The sequence below is a fragment of the Nycticebus coucang genome, chromosome 7, assembly GCF_027406575.1.
Source record: "Nycticebus coucang isolate mNycCou1 chromosome 7, mNycCou1.pri, whole genome shotgun sequence".
NCBI lineage: Eukaryota > Metazoa > Chordata > Mammalia > Primates > Lorisidae > Nycticebus > Nycticebus coucang.
Genome location: NC_069786.1, coordinates 32,402,960 through 32,412,009, shown reverse-complemented (window position 1 = coordinate 32,412,009; position 9,050 = coordinate 32,402,960). Strand labels below are relative to the sequence as shown.

Below are 9,050 nucleotides of genomic sequence, written 5' to 3'. Positions count from 1 at the left end.
TCAAATTGAAGGCAAAACGTGGCACATGTGAAAGTCCTGCATGTCGGTCACAATTGCCATCTTTGCTATGACTATTCTATGTAGTAATTTTCAAACATCATGGTAAGACACCAATAATCCTCTAATGAGACAACACAGACACATTTATTTCAAATTTTAGGAGGTAAAAAAGAGTCATATATTGATGCTTTATGCATGCTTAGGGCCAGTTTATAAATACTCTGTTCAGTAATATCTTAACACAAATTTGTATCAGTGAAAAGAAATGACAAGTCTGCCTTATGCTATTCAATCTGTCATATGGTGAATCCCAAAACAGAATGTCCCATCAGAGTTTTAATTTTTAAATACAATCATCACATTGCAAAATGAAATAAACACAGTAAAATAAACTGTACAAAGGCAAAGTAGAATAATAAAAAATATTTTACTAACACAGAAGATTTATAGAAGCTTTCAGACAAGCCATATAAAATGGTTAAGCTTTTTTTTGAAGGGGGGGAAATCTACAGTTGGCAGCAAAGTCACAATGTTATTAGTGAGGATTGTGATATTTAATGTTCCCATTTTGGTTCAAACAATCAAGCTTCATCTGAATAAAGTTAGACTTGGCTAGAGAGATATTCTAAATAACTTGTTAGCTGCAACTAGATCACCATAAACGGGAGGAAAGAAGCCCATAAAATTAAAATAAAAGTACCTCCTCCATGAAAAAAGTAAAATAAAAACACCCACACCCCACAGGTAACCCTGACAACTACCTTCATTCACAGTGCTTTATACTTAAACCATAACAAGGGAAATGAATAACAGCAGGGAGAGGCCATTGCTTTAAAATGTTTTGCAATAATCCAAATGATACTTCTTGCATTTGCTCATGCTTTACAATAGTGAATTAGGACAAGACATAGATTTGCTAACATGCATTTAATCATCAAAGGACTTAAGATATCTGGGCTTTTATTCTGTAATGTTTCTAAGACTGTGTCTATTAAATGAAAACAAAAAAGGAAGACATCTTCACAGAACAGGAGAAGTGATGCACACTTGATGATCAGATCATTTTCAAATATTCATGGCATATAGCCTAGTTCATGTTTTAGCTGTTTTTGTGGCTTGAGTCTTCATTGGCCTTCCATTATTCCATTACATCATTCACTAATGGATCATTTGGATTGGGAGCATTTAACAAAGTCTGGATCAATAGCAGAACTGTGTGGATCTGCAGTGCAGGAGACCATTTATCTTTCAAAATATCTAAACATATTCTTCCCAATTTGTCGACCTTAAGATGATAAATTTTGGTCATGAAACATACTTTATGAGCTATCATTGGGTATTCTGGAAGGAATCATTTGAAAGTCCCTTTCTCAAAGGGGGAATGCTGAGAGCCAGCAAAGACTACATGAAAATAATGGGCCTTGCTCTCATCTGGTTCTGCTTCAATGCCAAGGACTTGTTCCACCAACAAATGCTGGGTTTCTCTGATGATCTTATGGTGCAGCCCAGCCATTTTTTCAGGTCCAAAGTTTAGCCTCTGGTCTTGTCTCCAGTTCTGCTCACTTCACACATGAGTGGAAGTCCAGGGCTCTACTTCCTGGGAGACATTCCTGTACCTACCATTTCTAGGGTTGTCTTTAAGTCCCTTGTATCTTTATTTCCTGTTTAGAGGATCTGTCCAGCTTTGTAAGAAGAGAGTTAAAGTCCCCTATTATTATGGTGTTACAGGATATCATATTGCTCAAACTAATTAAGATCTTTTTCATAAATTTGTGAGCATTTAATTTGGGTCCATAAATATTTAGAATTGAAATGTCCTCTTGTTGTATTGTTTCCTTGAGCAGAATGAAGTGACCATCTTTGTCTTTCTTTTTTTTTGTGTGTGTGTAGAGACAGAGTCTCACTTTATGGCTCTCAGTAGAGTGCTGTGGCCTCACACAGCTCACAGCAACCTCCAACTCCTGGGCTTAAGCGATTCTCTTGCTTCAGCCTCCCAAGTAGCTGGGACTACAGGCGCCCGCCACAACACCCGGCTATTTTTTTTTTGGTTGCAGTTTGGCCAGGGCCGGGTTTGAACCCGCCACCCTCGGTATATGGGGCCAGCACCCTACTCACTGAGCCACAGGTGCCACCCCATCTTTGTCTTTCTTAATGTTACTTGCTTTAAGTCCATGTGTATCTGAAAATAACATTGTGACATCTCCTTTCCTGTGGTTTTCATTTACCTGAAATGCTGTTTTCCAGCCCTTTACCCTCAATCTGGATTTTTCCTTCTAGGTTAGGTGTGTTTCATGGAGACAGCATATGGATGGCTGGTGCTTTTTTATTCAATTGGTTAGTCTGTGCTTTTTCCATGGGGAATTTGAGCCATTAACATTTATTGAGAGGACTGATAAGTATGGTGGAGTTCTATTCATCTGATTTTATGAAAGTCTGTTGCTTAGTTTTTATCCTTTGTGCCATTGTGGAAGCTAGGTTTTGTCCTTTAGCTTCTGAGTGTTCAGTTTGGTAGCTAGGTTTTGTCCTTTAGTTTCTGAGTGGTCCATTGAGATGGTCAGTGGGGAGAACAGGTTTAAGGATTTCCTGTAGAGCTGGTCCACTTGTAAATTTCCACAATGTTTGCATATAAGTAAAAGACTTGATTTCTCCATTGATTTTGAAGCTTAGTTTAGCCAAAAACAGAATCTGGTATGAAAATTATTTTGCTTAACACTGTTATAGGTAGATCTTTATCCCTTCAGACCTGAAAAGTTCATTCTTGCCCTGAGCTTCTTTATTTTCTTTGTTCTAATTTGGTATTGATACTTTCTACTGCATCTTTAAATTTCCTGATTGACTCCTTGAATTCCTTAAACTGTGCCCTATCCTTTCTATTTTCTTTACTTCTTGCATCTATTTTTCTGGTTGTTTCTTCACTTTCTAATTTATTCTGTTCTTTGCCTTTGCCATCCCAATTTTAAATTCCCTCTCAGCCATTTCCATTAATTCTTAATAGGTAAAATCCTCTGCAGTATCTGCCTCATGATCCCTTAGAGGGGGTTTCTCTTCATGTGTATTTTCTTCTTGTTAAATTCCTTCCCTTATTATTTTCCTTCTCACTACATCCTTTGCTTTAAATTACCTTGACTCAGAGCTTAGCTGTTGCAGTGACCTTTTGGTACAAGGCAAAAAGGAAGAGAAGGGTAAATAATGAGAAGGGAGAAAGAAGAGAAAAATCAATAAAGAAAACAGTATGGTAAAATAACAAAAAGATAGTGACAGGAGAAATAGTGATGATCAGCAGGGTGTTATGGCTAAACCTGCAGCTGTAGGACTTTATGGGGCTGGCTGGGTGGCTCCCTCAAAATCAGAAGCTTTTACCTGCCTTGGCCAAAGCAAGACCCCCCCTCCACCAAATATGTAAAGTTAGAAAACAAAAGAAACAAACAAATAAAAATTCTTAAAAATTCATCAGTATGTCACAATGGTGACCTGTCAATACTGTCTTTTCAAAGGCCAAAGCTAGAAGGATACCCTAGACCAAGAGCTCATGAACTTCTTGAGCTAGACCAATGCTATGACTCCCTTCCCCCCTCGCAGCCAGACCAATGCTGTGATGCCATCAGTACTCAGGAGAAAAGAAAAAATAAATAAAAATTGATAAAGAAAATTAAAGATACAATAATATAACATCAAGAAAAAAGATATCTTTTTTTGAGAGAAATTTATCATCTGTTGTAAAATTTATGTGGGAAAGATGAGAAAAAAAGAAAAATCTCTACCAAAGAGAGAAAAAAGGAGAGAAACAAGAAAGAGAGAAAAAAGAGGTCTGAAAAAATGTAGCAAAATGTGGAAGAGCCCTTCATATTTATGATAGTAAAAAATAAAAAATAAAAATACAACCACTCATCAGAAAGAAAAAAAAAAGAAATATATATACATGTATACCTATATATAGTATAGATATATAACCATATTTATATTCCAAAATATTGCCTGGACACCAGGTGGCACTATGTTGTTAGGAGACAGAGAACTTATTCTACTTTGCTGTGAAAAATTAGGGCTGAAATCTACTCATTAGTTTAGAGGAGGCAATCAGGTACTGTCTTCCTGACTTAGTTACCATCATTCAGTGCCTGGTTGTTTCATCAGCATTCAGTCACCTCAGGATTGGGGTCCTAAAGCTCTTGCCCGATTCCTTAGGAGACATGTCATACAGGGCCCCTTGACAACAATGCCTGGAGCTACTCAGCTCTCCCCAACGGTGGATGCCCAAGCTCAGCAGGTGCACTGGAATCAGCTGTGCACTAGGACCTGGTAGACTCTTTCATTCACACATTTCCACAATGGTGGCACTCTGCTAGCAGTCAAGCCAATAGGAGGAGATGCATTCCACCCCATGTTCATTCCTGGCTGCTGGACAATATTCAAGTCCAACTGCTCATTTAAACCCAAGGTAACTCTAGTGAACAGACTAGTCCCAAATAAAAAACTACAGGATAGCCCTTTCTTGTCTCCAGTCCTCCATGGTCAGGCTGGCCAAACAGTCCTCACCTGTTTCCAAGCACTCTCTGTGCTGGTTTTCCTCACCTCCACACCTCACTGGTTCCTATAGACCACCACTGTTTCACTGTGGCCCAGAGGGATGTCCCTAGGTGGATTCCCCCATCCAGAGGTTGTTGGAGTTTTCTTTTTACTGCCTCTCCTCTAGTGGCTAGTAAGGAGATCTTTCTAGTCTGAAGTCCTGCTCCTCCCCTTATTTTGTGATGACAGCAAAACACACAGGTAAATGTGAGCTCCTGTCCCTTAATCAGCTATAAAACCCTCCAAGGTCTCAAACAATGTCATCATTAGGATCTCTAACTATTGCTACTTTTTAGGTCAGCCAGTATTCAGTCATGAACATGTTAAGAATGGATTGACTGACAGATTGTCACATAACTACAAGGCCCAAAGTAGTGGGTAATGTCAACAGAAAAGGAGAAAATTTTTAAGTGAAAATTTTTTTTTGTTTAATGAAGGTTAAAATGTTCATTTGTTATACTGAGTTTTCCTGCTTTGAATAGATCTATCGAAATAATTAATGTGTGTTCAGATTTCACAGTGTTGCTGGTGTTGCATTTTACTTGGGAGAGCAAAACTTGCAAAATATATTTTTGTCTACCACCAGGAACGAAGGTTTGATTGAAAGCAAACAGACAATAGAAGGGTAATAAGAAACACAATTTTTTAATTTGATAATGATTAAAGTATGATCTATTGTTTATAATATTTTCTATGTATCAGAGTTTTGTGTCATTTGTAGTCATTTTAATAGTTTTTTCTCTTTGTTTAGTATATTTTAAAATTCCATGTAAATGTTTTGGTTTAAAGAAAGGTATGTTAGTCATGGTATAACGTCAGACCCTAAGACTTGGAATAATTTTCTTGGATATGATTGTAGTACTTGGAACTATAACTCTAAATTGTACCATATTTAACTTTACTATCTGCATCTTATCAGTATTATAAAAAAGAGAGTTTCAATACCATATAACATAACAACATAACATAACATAACATAACATAACATAACATAACATAACATAACATAACATAACATAACATAACATAACATAACATAAAAATGTCATGTAATATTTCTTAGCTCATGTATGATAGAGATGTTGCTGAGAGATTCTCTTCCTGGACAATTTCTAGAAGACATGAATAAGCATGACAGAGACTGTAAATACTGAAGCATTTACTAAAAGAAAATGAGATGTTTCCCAGAAATATAAATTCAAGATCTTAAAAACAATGGGGTAGATGAAGTAAATTTTATCTTTGACATTTTTGTTATTTGTGTTATTTTTTTTAAATACATGGTTTTTATACTTCCAAGCCTTACATGCCTTGAGATTAGCTTCCCCCAACTCCTGACAACCATTCCTTATTGAAGTACATATTTCTGTGTTGCATTGTTCTTGTGGTCAATAAATTAAGTTTGAGTAAGAATGGAGAGAGGAAAGCAGAATGTGAGATTGAACTAAATAAGTATTGATTTTTTTTTAAATTTAAGATTGATGTCCCTGTCAGATTATTCCAAACCAAGTAATTATCACTTATTAATGTCAATCTGCAAAGTGTTCTACCTCTTTATTACATAATATAAAGTAAAAACTAAGCTAATTAACTGTTTTAGCAGGGGCTTCAAATTCCTGCAACTGGTGCTGGACCATTCATATTGTCTTATCCCATTTGGGATGCTATAAATAGCTACTGTAAATGAATGGTTAAAAACACTGGAAATTTATTTCTGACAATTCTGGAGGCAAAGAAATCCGACATCAAGACACTGGTAGATTTGGTGTCTACCGAATGTTTCTTTTCTAGCTCATAGTTGACTTCTTGCTCTGCCTTTAAATATAATTTTTTATAAGCACCAATTCTATTCGTTAGGACTTTGTCTGGTGATCTAATCAACTCCCCTAATCTCCACTTTCAAATGCCATCATCTTGGGAGGGGCAGAATTACTATTATACATGTCAATTTGAGGAGACATAAACAATCAGATTATGGCTTATGTGGAGCATATTAAAAAGACTGGTTCAAATACTTTTAAGATATTACCTGCCACCAGACTGTTTAAGAGAAGACTAAGGGATTAGTGAGATAAAATTGCAAGGATTTCTTAGGTCCCGGGCAACTCCAGACCTCATTTGGAATGAAGGACTGCATCAGTACTTCTGGGGTTTGGATGATGCAGAAACCAATGCTTGACTCCGACCTAGAAACTCTTATTGCCAAAGTTTGGATAGAATTGCCTGTGATGGTAGACCAAGGAGAAAAGAGCACAATGTAATTTTTTTTCCTTTTCTTTAAACTTCAAAATCTTAAGGGGTACAAATATTTATGCTAGATAAATTATACAGATACCTTGTATAATGCTTAAGTCAGGTTTTCTGGTGTGTCATTACAAGAATAGTGTCCAATGTAACAAATAGGTACATTTTTATCTCACACATCCACTCCCACCCTCCTGCTTTTTGGTTTCCAATGCCCTTCATATCTCTTTGAACCCATGTGTGCCCACTGTCTAGCTCCCACTTATTAGTCTGAATATATGGCATTTGGTTTTCCATTCCTAAATTACCTCACCTAGAATAATTGTCTGTAGTTCCATACAAGTTAATGAAATGACACTATTTTATTCTTTTTTATGGATGAGTAGTACTCCACATGTGTATACACACACACACACACACACACGTGTGCCACATTTTCTTTATCCACATGTGAATTGATGGGCATGTAATTTGGTTCCACATCTTTACAATTGTGAATTGTGTTGTGACAAACATTTGGCTATGGGTGTCTTTTTGATAAAGTGACTTTACTTCATGATTAGATACCCAGCAGTGGGATTGCTGGATTGAATGGTAGGTGTTCATTTATTTCTTGGAGGAATCACCATACTCTTTTCCATAGAGATTATACTAATTTGCAGTCCCATCAACAATGTATAAGTTTCATCTCTGTATCCATGCCAACATCTATTAACTTTTGACTTTTTAATAACGGCAATCTGGTAGGGGTAAGGTGGTATCTTATTATAGTTTTAATTTGTATTTCCCTGATAATTAGTAATATTGAGCATTTTTTTCATATATTTGTGGGCTAGTTCTTTGTCTTCTTTTGAAAACATTCTGTTCATGTGTTCTGTCTACATAGATGAGGTTGTTTCTTTTTTTCTTGCTAATTTGTTTGATTCTTTTGTAAATCTTGGATATTAGTTCTTTGTCAGATGTAAGGAAAAATATCTTATGGATTGACAGAATCAACATCCATAAAATGTCACTACTACCCAAAGTGATTTACAGATTAAACACAATTTCTATCAAAATAGTAATATCTTATTTCAAAGACCTAGAAAAAATTACAAAACTTCATTGGAACCAAAAAGATCCTGCATAGCCAAAGCAATCTTAAACAAAAAAAGGAAAATCTGGAGGCATCACATTACCTGACTTCGAACATGGTATTGGTATAAAAGTAGAGACATAGACCAATGGAACAGAATAGACAACCCAGAAATAAAACCATGTATCTATCACCAACTGATCTTTGACAAAGCAAACAATATACACTGAGGAAAAGAATTCCTATTCAATAAATGGTGCTGGGAAAATTGTATAGCCACATGCAGAAGAATGAAACAAGACTCCTCTCTCTCACCATATACAAAACTTAATTCAAGATAGTTAAATGACTTAAATATATGGTATGAAACCATAAAATTTCTAGAAAGTAATGGAGGGAAAATTCTTCTAGACTTTGGCCTAAGCAAAGAATGTTATGACTAAGATTCCAAAGGCAAATACATGAATAATAATAATAATAATAAATAAATGGGAGTTAATTAAATTTAACAGTTTCTGAACTACAAAGGAAACAATCAATAGAATGAATAGACAACCTACAGAATGGGAGAACATATTTGCAATTCAATTTATAGCACAAATATGTGAGTTTCAAGAACCTCTCAAAATAGCCAGATTTAAAATATCTGTAAAAAAAACTCTAGCTACAGGTTTTTGTAGAGCTGTCAGAACTCAATGATCACAACAGAAAGAGCATTATAGGATGTACTACAAGCAACCGAGGGAGAGGTAGCCAGTGTCCTTGTAACAGGCAGATCACCTACAGGGCACAGTGAAGAGGAAAGCCTTTCTGGAGGAAGCAAGGTGTTGATCACTCACAACACAGAAATAACCCAACAGAGAAGAAAGCAAAAGCACATGACACACTTAATGAACCCCATGCCAGTCAGGTAAGACCTTTGTATTTCTTTACCTCTTTTACCCACATCCTGGTTAAGCAGAGTCAATAGGTAAGTAAGAGAGAAGAAACAGAAGAGTAAGGCAGATTACTAGTAAAGAATCTGAGCATGCTCCCACTGCCCAAGTTAGGTTTCTTAGTCCAAGTTGAGCCTAAATTGATCTTACTTTAAGCTGAATGTGAAATTGATGTTTTGATTTATATTGGACTTGTCCACTCAGCCATAACAATTATACTGTCACTAAAT

The 9,050-nt window shown here is 36.1% G+C and overlaps 1 pseudogene; it reads right to left on the bottom strand.

Moving 5' to 3' along the window:
• Positions 1-1,065: 1,065 nt before the first annotated feature.
• On the bottom strand, positions 1,066-1,513 carry LOC128589691 (ubiquitin-conjugating enzyme E2 N-like; annotated as a pseudogene).
• Between the last annotated feature and the right edge of the window lie 7,537 nt (positions 1,514-9,050).